Source organism: Hyperolius riggenbachi, chromosome 6 (assembly GCF_040937935.1).
Source record: "Hyperolius riggenbachi isolate aHypRig1 chromosome 6, aHypRig1.pri, whole genome shotgun sequence".
Classification (NCBI taxonomy): Eukaryota; Metazoa; Chordata; class Amphibia; order Anura; family Hyperoliidae; genus Hyperolius; species Hyperolius riggenbachi.
Window position 1 is genome coordinate 263,449,701 of NC_090651.1, and position 14,801 is coordinate 263,464,501.

Genomic DNA, 14,801 nt, shown 5'->3' on the forward strand with positions numbered 1-14,801 from the left:
GCAACATTTTGGGTAAAATCACAATTCATTTAGTTTGTAAACATTATCAGGAGTCGTAATTTCACAATTTTGCATTATTTTCACGTAATTATGTGCCTACTTTAGCAGTTAAAGTGGATCCGAGATGAACTTTTCCTGATTGCATAATTGTGTTCCTTTCCTATTGTTTATAGGGCATTCCTCAAGCCAAATACTTTTTTGTTTTAATACTCTAATTCCCTATAAACTAAACAAGCCACGCCCACAGGTTTTCAGAGAGCCAAGGCACTTTCAGACAGTAGCAAGGGCTCATGGGAGCTCAGTCTGGGCAGGAGGAGGGGGAGGTATTACTTGCCAGAGGTTTCAGAGGCAGAGGGGAGGAGGGAGGAGGAGGGGGATTAGGTTTTTTTGCTCAAGATGCAGATAAGCCTGCCTCTGTGTAATGTGTACAAACAACATTGCTGCTGTCATTGTATCACAGTAAGAAATAATCATATTATATTAAAGCTGTGTGCAGCTATATTTGCTGTGTAAACTATCTAAACTTTAGATAAGATATATAGATAAGTTACTTGTTATAGTTAGTTTTTCATCTCAGATCCGCTTTAATAGCAAAGCTTCCATACATGCTTTTGCCACCAAAAATGCTATGCCTGTTATGGAGAATAGTGGGGACAAAGAAAAAAAGAATTTTTCAAAAAGACCATGCATTTTTCCTTTGCATTTTTATATTGATTTTCTCAAAAACTTCAGGGTCTTTTTGAAAAAGAAAATGTTGACTATTTTCCACCCTTCTCCTTAACATGCATAACGATTTTAGTGCTGATAGCATGGATGGGGGCTTTGGTATTAACCTCTACAGTGAGCATGAAATTTACGCAAAAGTTATGTAAAATTATTAATGGATTATACGAAATCTGTTGAATGTTCAAATCGTAATTACGTATGGTAAGTTTTGCATAATCATGATTAGCAGATTGCAATCATCACTACCACTGCACACTGATGTAGGTTAGACCACCGTACTCTTTCTAGTTGCAAAAAAACAATGTCAAATGATTATTTTGGGCAACAAAATGTGGTGTCTATTAATAGCTAAAGCTTTGCGGAGGTTCCTAAAGATTTGGGATATTGAGAAAAAAATCCACTTTGAAATGCTGTAATCTACTGAGCTTTTTCATATCTACATACAAAAAAATTAACTCTTCAGAAATCCATGTTATTTTGTTATATGCCTGTAAGACTTATGTGAAGTTTTTCCACTTGGCAACAGACAATTGTGAATAAACTCAGGCAAGGTTTGCAGAATGACTTATGTTCTCACAGATTAGACAGTATTTCTGGAAAAAGCCCTTCAAAATATAAAAGCCAGAGTTACTTTTATTACTTCCATCTCTTTTTTTTTAACTGACTGAAAGTGCCTTAGATAACCACTCACTGCAACTGCAGAAAGCGGAAAAAAATCTCACAATGCACAAAATATTGAACCATTTCATGTCTCACTCTTGTCAGCCAAAACAGAAAGAAATGTCCATTTCAAGGAAACAGATTTAGGGCTGGTTCTGAGCGCTTTTTAAATCACCAGCACTTTGAAAAAAGCTTGGCTATTCTTACCCTATGCGGGTGTTCCTACAGCAGCGTTCCTACAGCAAACGTGCTGCATGTAGAATCTTTTGGTGCAATTCAGCTTGAATAAATGAGCAAAAATGTTGAATCATTCAAAAATCGCCCTGAAAATCGCTTCACAAAATCACAAATCGCTAAGTGCTAGCGATTGCTATTGCGATTTTGGTATGCACTAGCCCTAAGATGGGAGAAATGTGACCTGGTGTGACAAATCTTGATTTCTGCCAAGGAATATAGATTTCAGAAGTCAGAATTGGGCCTAAATAGCATGTTAGCCATATAGACTCAGCCTACCTTGTGTTACCAGTTTCAGATGGGTGAAAGTTTGGGATTAAAGGATACCTTAATGGTAATTATTTTTCAAAAAGGATGCCTAATGTGTGTATGGGTTGCTGTGTAAATGCTTACCACACTTCCCGTGCACTGACATCTCCCTCTGTTCTCTGGTACTTATCCACTGATCTTCCTGGTCAGCACTGTCGGTGCCCTGCAACCCAGACCTACTACTCTACGCATGCACAGTATGTCCGCTTGGGCGCCATGCAACCACGCAAACGTGCTTGTGTCATATGTGATCGCAAGGCGCCCAAGCTGACATACTGTGCATGCGCAGCATAGTATGTCCAGGTCGGAGCGCTCTGACCAGGAAGAAGATTACGTGCATCAGTAACGGAGAAAAGAGAGAGACGCTGGGGAACAGGAGGTGTGGTAAACATCCACACCACTCCCCATACACACATTAGACATCCTTTTTGAAAAATAATTACCACTATGGTCTCCTTTAAGTAAGATAGAAAATTAGTAGTATGAATGCGCAGGTTAGAAATGAGAAATGTTTACATGCAATCATGTCAACATAGAGCAGAACCTCAGAGGAATGTTTCCATGACATGCTTTGAAGAGCTGAGGCTGTTTCAAGGTTCTATATAAAGCACTCAGTGATTGTATAACACGGTACATTGAATATGTGGTGTATACTGCAAACTTGAGAACAGTCATAAAACAAGATCACACAGCAGGGTAGAATCTGCCTCATAGATAAGCTCTGTTTAAGTTTATTCCTCATCACAAAAATAAAACAATATTGCTTTTTATGTGGCCTGGTTAGAATTCAATAGCCTATCAATAGAATCGAAATTTATCTCGAAATTCCTCAGATTTCTGTATTAGTGTTCTCTGCTGCCAGACATCACTTGCTCTCCTTGCTCCTGTTGGGAAAGTTCAGGTTAGGTAAGACACTTCTATTTTCACCTCTGAGTGTTATTTCCTTTTTAAGTAACTTTCTCTGCCTCTCATCCTCTGTATCCGTGACATGTCTTTTGTGCAAGAGTCAGGTAGGAAGGGAAGAGTAGAAGGTAAGAGTAATAAAGAAAAAACTTCCACATAGGCATTTTCGGAACTCTACTTAGATTCTGCAATATTGAAATATGAGACATTTTGAGCAAACAAAGCGGACTTTGGGTCTTTTTTTCCCATCAAACATATTCTATGTGCCTTATGTTGTGTGGGGAAAGCAGAGATAGTACATTTTGAGCTGGCCATTCACAGGTTGATTTTTACCACTGATATTCTGCTAATTCGATCATTTGATTGAATCTGCCAGGAACTGATGCCCCAACATGCCACCCCAATCAAACGCCTTAAATTGAGTTTTGGCCAAAACAACTGACTCAGTCAATTGTACTGGATGGAAGATATTGACCTATCTGCATCAGGTAGGGAGCAGCAGCAGATCAACAGCCCATAGAGAAGCACTGCATCGAACAGTGTAATGACACCCATTTGGTGCACCCCAAACAAAGAAACATGGCCGGACACAGCGTGCAACTCTGCCATGCTAACCCTAACAAATACTCATGCCACCAGTGATGCGGCTCTACCATGCCAACCTTACCAGTCAAGCCCAACACAAATGTACCTGGCAGCTGGGTGCAGAGGGCTAATTGGCACAGGGTGAGCCGAATGAAGACTCACCCTGCTTCCGCACAAGTTTGGGGTGGTGTGAAATACTATTCCCCCTCTGAGTCATAGCAACTCAGAGGGAGAAGTAATTTGGGGTCTGGCAATCGCTGGGTCCCTGAATTACCTGTGTGCGGGGCCCAGACTATAGCGATACTGCTATAGCCGCGCCAAGCTTAGGCAATACTAAGGGTGCCAAAAAGCCCTGCTTCGCAACACAGTATAGTGCAACTATACAATTCCCAACACAATAGGATCCCAGTCATGACACTAGTAGCATTTTAAAAATATTACTGTTCCTTTGATCTTTTTCATCAAGTTCATCCCAATTATCATAGCAGGTTTTGATAAATGTCCAAATTGTTGCCTTATGTGCATATTTTTTTTTATGAAATGTGTGGCCTGTATCATACAGCTCCTGCAGAGACTGGATCTTTGCAATAAAATCCTCGATTTCAAAACCGTCCTCCATGACTTGACTGCAGCGATATTTTACACTGCACAAAGGCCTATTTATAGAAGACAGCACCACACCGCTACCGTCAACAAAAAATGAAAACTGTGTCACCACTGCATTACAGAGAATGCTGTTAAGCAATAAATCGCTACAAAGTTTGAGATAGCTGGAGCACTTCCCTCGCAGTGCATCACATCGCAGGAAGTATGTCATGTTCAATTCACCTGCAAAGCTCTTGCAGTGCCTTGCTGCAGGAGAGGGTAACGGAACACAGAGTGCAACTGTATGTGTGCCCGGGGCCTAAGTGAAGTGTCAGAAACTTTACGGGGGGGGGGGGGGCGGCAGGGGGGCGGCTGCGCCAAGTAACGTGGTGCCTGCGGCGCGTGCAGCGCACCGTGCCGGAAAATGGGCGTGGCCATGACACACTATGGGCGGAGCTAACCTAATGATGTAACAGCGAGGCATAAGAAAGCAGTGTTTATGCCGTGATGTGGTCAAACGAGGATTCGCATCATGGGTGTGCAGAAACTGTGTGATGCTATTTAACCACTTGAGGACCTAGGGCTTTCTACCCCTTAAGGACCGGCCACTTTTTTTCCATTCAGACCACTGCAGCTTTCACGGTTTATTGCTCGCTCATACAACCTACCACCTAAATGAATTTTGGCTCCTTTTCTTGTCACTAATAAAGCTTTCTTTTGGTGCTATTTGATTGCTCCTGCGATTTTTACTTTTTATTATATTCATCAAAAAAGACATGAATTTTGGCAAAAAAATGATTTTTTTAACTTTCTGTGCTGACATTTTTCAAATAAAGTAAAATTTCTGTATACATGCAGCGCGAAAAATGTGGACAAACATGTTTTTGATTAAAAAAAAACCATTCAGTGTATATTTATTGGTTTGGGTAAAAGTTATAGCGTTTACAAACTATGGTGCAAAAAGTGAATTTTCCCATTTTCAAGCATCTCTGACTTTTCTGACCCCCTGTCATGTTTCATGAGGGGCTAGAATTCCAGGATAGTATAAATACCCCCCAAATGACCCCATTTTGGAAAGAAGACATTCCAAAGTATTCACTGAGAGGCATAGTGAGTTCATAGAAGAGATTATTTTTTGTCACAAGTAAGCGGAAAATAACACTTTGTGAGAAAAAAAAAAAGTTTCCATTTCTTCTAACTTGCGACAAAAAAAAATGAAATCTGCCACGGACTCACCATGCCCCTCTCTGAATACCTTGAAGGGTCTACTTTCCAAAATGGGGTCATTTGTGGGGTGTGTTTACTGTCCTGACATTTTGGGGGGTGCTAAATTGTAACACCACAAAATAAATGCAATGGGCAACATGTCAGCACAAAATAAACGTATTGCAGGCAACATGTCAGCACAAAATAAATGCATTATTGGGCAACATTTAATTCAGCACAAAATAAACGCATTGCGGGCAACATTTCAGCACAAAATGAACGCAATGGGGGCAAACATGTCAGCACAAAATAAACGCATTGCGGGCAAACATGTCAGTACAAAATAAACGCATTGAAGGGCAACATGTCAGCACAAAATAAACGCATTGAAGGGCAACATGTCAGCACAAAATGAACGCAATGGGGGCAAACATGTCAGCACTAGAGATGTCGCGAACTGTTCGCCGGCGAACGGTTCCAGGCGAACTTCGGGTGTTCGCGTTCGCCTACCAAACGCGAACTTTCCCGGAAGTTCGATTCGCCCCATAAAGCTCTATTGAGCAAAACTTTGACTCTTTATGTTACAGCCAGCAGACACATTATTGCCATACACACTGCTTTCAATGCTGGAGGCCCACCCCCCTTCCTTCCTCCTCCAAGTAAGGTCCTTGTACTGCCTACACTAATTAGTTAAGGGACAGCTGCTACACACTCTGCTAGGGAAATTTTAATTAGCCTGTTTGTGGGACCCTCCTCCTCATGGTGGAAATCATGTTTCAAAGGCTCTAATACCTGGAGGCAGACATGATTGAGTGAAATACACCTCAAATGTCCCAGGCTAACATCTAGGTTTCACACAGACCCCTATTTTAGACTCCCTCCTCCCTCCTACCTTTCTACCTATTCCCTCCTACCGGAGGGAGGAGGATCTCATCTGCCAGGGAATTCCAGTATTTCAAAAAACAGCTTATATATCATGATATATATACCATGATAGGGATTTGAACCCAGGCCTCAGTGTATGGTAGGCAACTAACATATCCATTGTACTACCAACACTACTAGCTGAAAGTAGCTGAAAGTAGCTGAAAGTAGCTGAAAGTAGCTGAAAGCAGTGCTGGGCGTAATGGAAAAAGCTACGCTTACGGATCATTACGCGTAATTTTACGCTATTACGCATTACGGAATTACGCTTACGGCATAGACATTCAATTTCAGTACATGTCTGTAATTACGCATAGCCCTTACGCAATTTCGCGTAAGAATACCGTAATTCAGGTTGTTACGTTATAGTCTTACGCGTAAAATCCTATTAGCAATTAATGCGTAAGGTCATGCTGCCAAGCGGAAAAGTTGACGCATGGATCAATGTTAGGTAGCCGCCGACTTTAAGGGTTAATAGCAAAGCCCCCTTAAGTGCTAAGAGCCTCAAATTTGGAGAAAATATTAAGGAGATCAGAAGGAATAAGAGGAAAAATTTTTTTCAAAAAGACCTTATAGTTTTTGAGAAAATCGATGTTAAAGTTTCAAAGGAAAAATATATACATTTAAAAACCCGCCGACTTTAACGGTTAATAGCAAAGCCTGCTTAAAATTTAGGAACACCAAATTCACAGGGTATATTAAGGGGATCAGTGGGAATAAGAGGAAAAATTTTTTTTCAAAAAGACCTTATAGTTTTTGAGAAAATCGAATTTTAAGTTTCAAGGGCAAAAATGTCTTTTAAATGCGGAAAATGTCAGTTTTTTTTGCACAGGTAACAATAGTGTTTTATTTTCATAGATTCCCCCAAGTGGGAGGAGTTTAACTTACTTCGTTCTGAGTGTGGGAAATATAAAAAAAAACGACGTGGGGTCCCCCCTCCCAGACCTTTTTAACCCCTTGTCCCCCATGCAGACTGGGATAGCCAGAATGCAGAGCACCGGCCGCGTGGGGCTCCGCACTCTGACTATACCAGCCCGCATGCTCCATGGATTGGGGGGTCTCGGAAGGGGAGGGGCAGCCAAGCTTTCCCCTCCCCCTCCGAGCCCTTGTCCAATCCAAGGACAAGGGGCTCTTCTCCACCTCCGATGGGCGGTGGAGGTGGAGGCCGCGATTTCCTGGGGGGGGGTTCATGGTGGCATCTGGGAGTCCCCTTTAAAAAGGGGTCCCCCAGATGCCCACCCCCCCCTCCCAGGAGAAATGAGTATAGAGGTACTTGTACCCCTTACCCATTTCTTTAAGAGTTAAAAGTAAATAAACACACAAACACATAGAAAAAGTATTTTAATTGAACAAAAACCATAACCACGAAAAAAGTCCTTTAATATTCTTAATTAACCATTAATACTTACCTGTCCCTTTAAAAGCCAGTTCCCACGCAATATCCTCGGAAATATACTAATCAGTTACAATGTAACAAAGTTGTTACAATGTAACAACTTTGTTACTTTGTAACACCACCGCACCCGACGTCACTCGCCGCTCACCCGCCTGCCGCCGCATACACGCTAAGTCCCCGCCGGCTCCCGCCGTCCACTCCGCCCACACCTGTCACCCATATACATGCTGGCACCCATGGGTGCCAGCATGTATATAGGTGACATGTGGGAGAGGCGGGGAGGGCAGCGGAGCCGGCGGGGACTTAGCGTCCTTCACCCGACAGAGCTCTGAGCTATATAGCTCAGAGCTCTCGAAAGCATCTTTGTATTTGGGCTCCAAGGAACCCCATTGGTCCTTAGCAGACCAATGGGGTTCCTTCAAATCAGAAGGAACCCCATTGGTCTGCTAAGGATCAATGGGGCTCCTTGGAGCCCAAATACAAAGATGCTTTCGAGAGCTCTGAGCTATATAGCTCAGAGCTCTGTCGGGTCCATGCAGCACAGACGGATATGCAGCGGCGGCGGCGAGTGACGTCGGGTGCGGTGGTGTTACAAAGTAACAAAGTTGTTACATTGTATATTGCGTGGGAACTGGCTTTTAAAGGGACAGGTAAGTATTAATGGTTAATTAAGAATATTAAAGGACTTTTTTCGTGGTTATGTTTTTTGTTCAATTAAAATACTTTTTCTATGTGTTTGTGTGTTTATTTACTTTTAACTCTTAAAGGAAATGGGTAAGGGGTACAAGTACCTCTATACTCATTTCTCCTGGGAGGGGGGTGGGCATCTGGGGGACCCCTTTTTAAAGGGGACTCCCAGATGCCACCATGAACCCCCCCCTCCCCTTCCGAGACCCCCCAATCCATGGACCATGCGGGCTGGTATAGTCAGGGTGCGGAGCCCCACGCGGCCGGTGCTCTGCATTCTGGCTATCCCAGTCTGCATGGGGGACAAGGGGTTAAAGAGGTCTGGGAGGGGGGACCCCACGTCGTTTTTTTTTATATTTCCCACACTCAGAACGAAGTAAGTAAAACTCCTCCCACTTGGGGGAATCTATGAAAATAAAACACTATTGTTACCTGTGCAAAAAAAGCTGACATTTTCCGCATTTAAAAGACATTTTTGCCCTTGAAACTTAAAAATCGATTTTCTCAAAAACTATAAGGTCTTTTTGAAAAAAAAAATTTTCCTCTTATTCCCACTGACCCCCTTAAAGGGACACTTAAGTCAAACAAAAAAAAATGAGTTTTACTCACCTAGGGCTTCCCATAGCCCCCTGCAGCTGTCCGGTGCCCTCGCCGTCTCCCTCCGATCCTCCTGGCCCCGCCGGCAGCCACTTCCTGTTTCGGTGACAGGAGCTGACAGGCTGGGGACGCGAGTGATTCTTCGTGTTACCAGACACATTAGCACAGTCTATGCTGCTATATGGTATATGATATATGCTATAGCAGCATAGATGGCGCTATTGTGGCCAGGAACGCGAAGAATCACTCGCGTCCCCAGCCTGTCAGCTCCTGTCACCGAAACAGGAAGTGGCTGCCGGCGGGGCCAGGAGGATCGGAGGGAGATGGCGAGGGCACCGGACAGCTGCAGGGGGCTATTGGAAACCCCAGGTGAGTAAAACTCATTTTTTTTGTTTGACTTAAGTGTCCCTTTAATATACCCTGTGAATTTGGTGTTCCTAAATTTTAAGCAGGCTTTGCTATTAACCGTTAAAGTCGGCGGGTTTTTAAATGTATATATTTTTCCTTTGAAACTTTAACATCGATTTTCATAAAAACTATAAGGTCTTTTTGAAAAAAATTTTTTTCCTCTTATTCCTTCTGATCTCCTTAATATATTCTCCAAATTTGAGGCTCTTAGCACTTAAAGGAGCTTTGCTATTAACCCTTAAAGTCGGCGGCTTTTTTATATTATACGGGAGCGTAATATTACGCGATTACGGCAGACTGTGTAATTTCAATAGGAGTTTACTGTCTTACGCGTAATTTGTTACGCGTAACAACGTAACCTACGGTCTATGCGTAATTAATTACGCGTAATACCGTAACCTTACACGTAACGCTTACGGTGCATTTGTAGTGAATTACGATGCGTAATTACGCTAATGCGTAATTTCGGCCCAGCACTGGCTGAAAGTAGCTGAAAGTAGCCTAGCATGTACCATTTATGCTTAATGCAAGAGAAAAATAAGACAAGACAAATAACATTTATATCACACTTTTCTCCTGGCAGACTCAAAGCACCAGAGCTGCAGCCACTAGGGCACACTCTATAGGCAGTAGCACAGATATGTAGCCAGACATGGCCTTGTATTTTGTGTTCAACAGTTGTCAAGAGAAAAATTAGACAAGATAGCAGTGTTAGGAAGACTTGCCTAAGGTCTCCTACTGAATAGGTGCTGGCTTATTGAACAGACAGAGATGAAATTCGAACTCTGGTCTCCTGTGTCAGAGGCACAGCCATTCACCATTACACCATGCAGCCACTGCTTGCAGACATGTAGCCAGACATGGCCTTGTATTTTGTGTTCAACAGTTGTCCAAAGAGAACCCCAGATAGCCAGGTAGATTCATCTCTCTCTCTCTCTCTCTCTCTCTCTCTCTCTCTCTCTCTCTCTCTCTCTCTCTCTCTCTCTCTCTCTCTCTCTCTCTCTCTCTCTCTCTCTCTCTCTCTACCTGGCTATCTGAGGTTCTCTTTGGACAACTGTTGAACACAAAAGACAAGGCCATGCCTGGCTACAGATCTGTAAGCAGTGGATGCATGGTGTAATGGTGTAGGGCTCTGCCTCTGACACAGGAGACCAGAGTTTGAATCTCGTCTCTGTCTGTTCAGTAAGCCAGCACCTATTCAGTAGGAGACCTTAGGCAAGTCTTCCTAACACTGATATCTTGTCTAATTTTTCTCGTGACAACTGTTGAACACAAAATACAAGGCCATGTCTGGCTACATGTCTGTAAGCAGTGGCTGCATGGTGTAATGGTGAATGGCTCTGCCTCTGACACAGGAGACCAGAGTTAAAATCTTGTCTCTGTCTGTTCAGTAAGCCAGCACCTATTCAGTAGGAGACCTTAGGCAAGTCTTCCTAACACTGCTATCTTGTCTAATTTTTCTCGTGACAACTGTTGAACACAAAATACAAGGCCATGTCTGGCTACATATCGGTGCTACTGCCTATATAGAGTGTGCCCTAGTGGCTGCAGCTCTGGTGCTTTGAGTCTGCCAGGAGAAAAGTGTGATATAAATGTTATTTGTCTTGTCTAATTTTTCTCTTGCATTAAGCATAAATGGTACATGCTAGGCTACTTTCAGCTACTTTCAGCTACTTTCAGCTACTTTCAGCTACTTTCAGCTACTTTCAGCTACTTTCAGCTACTTTCAGCTAGTAGTGTTGGTGGTACAATGGATATGTTAGTTGCCTACCATACACTGAGGCCTGGGTTCACATCCCTATCATGGTATATAAGCTGGTTTTTGAAATACTGGAATTCCCTGGCAGATGAGACCCTCCTCCCTCCGGGAGGAGGGAATAGGTAGAAAGGTAGGAGGGAGGAGGGAGTCTAAAATAGGGGTCTGTGTGAAACCTAGATGTTAGCCTGGGACATTTGAGGTGTATTTCACTCAATCATGTCTGCCTCCAGGTATTAGAGCTAGTGTTGGGCGAACAGTGTTCGCCACTGTTCGGGTTCTGCAGAACATCACCCTGTTCGGGTGATGTTCGAGTACGGCCGAACACCTGACGGTGCTCGGCCAAACCGTTCGGCCACATGGCCGAACTAAGAGCGCATGGCCGAACGTTCCCCGAACGTTCGGCTAGCGCTGTGATTGGCCGAACGGGTCACGTGGTTCGGGCCCGAACGCGCTCTGATTGGCCGAACGGTCACGTGGTTCGGGTAAATAAATACCCGAACCACGTCATATCTCCGCCATTTGTCTGTGGGTTTAGCTTTGGGTAGGCAGGCAGGGTAGTTCGCTCTCCAGCCACGCTAGCCAGGGTCCCCCCCAGTCATTGTGTGTCGCTGCTGGGAACAGTAGTACACCGCTCGCTCAGCCACACTATATATAGCATTGTTTACTGCCACTGTGTACCTCGCTCAGCCACGCTATATATATAGCATTGTGTTTTCTGACACTCTGTGTACACGGCTTAGCCTGACTAATATAGCATTGTGTGTACTGCCACTGTGCACCTCGCTCAGCCACGCTATATATAGCATTGTGTTTTCTGACACTCTGTGTACACGGCTTAGCCTGACTAATATAGCATTGTGTGTACTGCCACTGTGCACCTCGCTCAGCCACGCTATATATAGCATTGTGTTTTCTGACACTCTGTGTACACGGCTTAGCCTGGCTATATAGCATTGTGTGTACTGCCACTGTGCACCTCGCTCAGCCACGCTATATATAGCATTGTGTTTTCTGACACTCTGTGTACACAGCTTAGCCTGACTATATAGCATTGTGTGTACTGCCACTGTGTACCTCGCTCAGCCACGCTATATATAGCATTGTGTTTACTGCCACTCTGTGTACACGGCTCAGCCAGACTATATAGCATTGTGTGTACTGCCACTCTGTGTACACCGCTCAGCCAGACTATATAGCATTGTGTGTACTGCCACTCTGTGTACACGGCTCAGCCAGACTATATAGCATTGTGTGTACTGCCACTCTGTGTACACCGCTCAGCCAGACTATATAGCATTGCGTACTCTGCCAGTCAGTGTGTATATTGCTGGGATCAGTAATACTCCACTCACCGCCAACCACTATATGAGCTCACCATGAGTTCCTCAGAGACCTCCGCTGTGAGCAGCACTCCCAACAACAGCAACAGCCAACGCCCCACGCAAGCTATAACATCCACTACAGCAGCCAGTGGTCAGCAGCAGCCCTCTCCGGAGGAGAATGTTGTGTCCATCGGTCCGTCGCCAGAACGATTAATGAGGGCTGCCATTGAGGAGATGATGGGGCCTGATGTGGAGGAGGAGGTCGGGCTCAGGCCAGCATCCCAAGTTAATGTTGAGGACGATGAGGGGTCTGTGTCTGGGGATGTTGGGGTGGCAGAGGTGGTGGGTGGGTCAGACTCAGGAGAAGAGTTGTATGATGAGGATGATGATCGGGACCATCTGTATGTGCCTCAGAGTCCGACCCCAGAAAACATGTTGTATCGTGTGTTTAGGTACTAAAATCTGCGTTCCCACTTCCCAGTACTGCCTGCAGTGCCCGGGTCCACGGATCCATATAATTTTTTGGGCAGCACTATCAAACTATGGTACTATGAGTGAGTTGCCATGGTCCTTCTGTGCTGCCTGTCACACTCACCGTCTGTCTGCAGATGGATTGTTCAACACAGCTACGCCATCTGACATGTAGTCCTGGACCTTGACCATCTTCTCTAGGCGATTGGTGTTGGAGGACGTGGAACTGCCCGATTGCTGTTCTGTGGGCTGCTGCATGGGTGTCAGAAAATGTTCCCACTCCAAGGACACTGCCAATACCATTCCCTTTTGGGCACTAGCAGCAGCTTGTGTTCTTTGCTGCCCTCCTGGTCCTCCTGGGTTTGCTGAAGTCAGTCTGTCGGCGTACAACTGGCTAGAGAAGGAGGAGGATGTCAATCTCCTCTCTAAAGTCTCCATCCTCAAGGGCCTGCTGGAATTGTTCCATTTTTGACCTGTCTGACACTTTCTTCAATCAGTTTTTTAACATTGTGTTTGTATAAACTGGGTATAAACCCAGTAATTGGTGTTGTCCAGATTCCAGAATCTATATATATAAAATCGGATGTATGTGTGTGTGTGTGTGTGTGTGTATGTGTGTGTGTGTGTGTGTATGTGCCGCGATCACGCAAAAACGGCTTGACCGATTTGAACGAAACTTGGTACGCAGATCCCTTACTACCTGGGATGATATGTTCTGGGGGTCTCGCGGCCCCCCTGCACACCTGGGCGGAGCTACAAACAGCAAATCAGATTCCACCCATTCAAGTCAATGGAAAAAATGTAAAAGGCTGCCATTCTCACAGTAATCAAGCCAGAGTCCACACACATGGCACAGTTGGTCACTTGGTGACCGAGGTTACAAATCCAGGAAAAGTGGGCGGAGCATAAAACAGCCAATCAAATTTCAGCCGTTCATTTTAAATGGGAAAATGTAAACTGCAGCCATTCTTAGACTGTGTATCGCAGGGTTCTCAAACTTGCCACACTTGGTCACTGGGTGAATGTGATTAAGATTCAAGAAAATGGGTGGAGCCTACAACAGCCAATCAAAATTCACCTATTGATTTTCAAGGAGAATATTTAAACTGCTGTTATTCTTACACTTTTAATGGCAGAGGCTTCAAACTTGCTACAGTCGGTCATTGGGTGACTGGGGTCCAAATTTACTAAAGGGGCGGGGCCACATACAGCCAATCAGATTTCCTTGGTGGATAAACTGCTTCCATTCACACATGTTTGATGCCAGGAACCTGACAGCTCACAAACGTGGTCATTGAGTGACTGTGTGTCAAGGTTACAAAAAGTGGGCGGAGCCAAAACAACTTTTACTGGGAAAATATAAACTGCAGCCATTCTTACACCGTTAATGGCAGGGTTCTCAAACTTTGCACAGTTGGTCATTGGGTGACAGATTAAGATTTTGGAAGGTGGGTGGAGCCTACAACAGCCAATAAAAATTCACCTTTTGATTTTCAAAGGGAATATTTCATCTGCTACCATTCTCTTATACTGGTAAAAGCAGATGCCTCAAACCTGGTACAGTTGGTCACTGGGTGACTAGGGTCCAAATTCAGGCAGGAGGTGGAGCCACAAACAGCCAGATTTGTTTATTTTTCAATGGGAATATACAAAGTATTGATACCAAGGACCCCAAAGCTGATAAACTTGATAATTGAGTGACTGTATGTCAAGGTTAGAAAAAGTGGGCGGTGCCAACAACTTCATTTTTTACATTGCAGGGTTCCCAAACTTTACACAATTGACCACTGGGTGACTGGGATGAATATTCAGAAATGTGGGTGGAGCCTACAACAGCCAATCAAAATGTACCTATTGATTTTCAAGGGGAATATTCACATTGCTACCATTCTTACACTGTTAGTGGCAGAGGCCTCAAACCTGAAACAGTCAGTCATTGGGTGACTGGGGTCCAAATTCACTAAAGGGGTGGAGCCACAAACAGCCAATCAGATTTGTTAGATTGATTTCAGCCGTTCAGTTATTGGCA

At 44.2% G+C, this 14,801-nt stretch overlaps 1 long non-coding RNA gene across 1 annotated transcript in view; it reads right to left on the minus strand.

Moving 5' to 3' along the window:
* Window positions 1–2,644: 2,644 nt before the first annotated feature.
* LOC137522729 (uncharacterized) overlaps window positions 2,645–14,801 on the minus strand; it is a 35,687-nt gene continuing 23,530 nt past the window's right edge. The window contains exon 2 of the long non-coding RNA XR_011022422.1: window positions 2,645–2,813. This is a non-coding gene — a long non-coding RNA (uncharacterized lncRNA). The remainder of the gene's footprint in view (window positions 2,814–14,801) is intronic.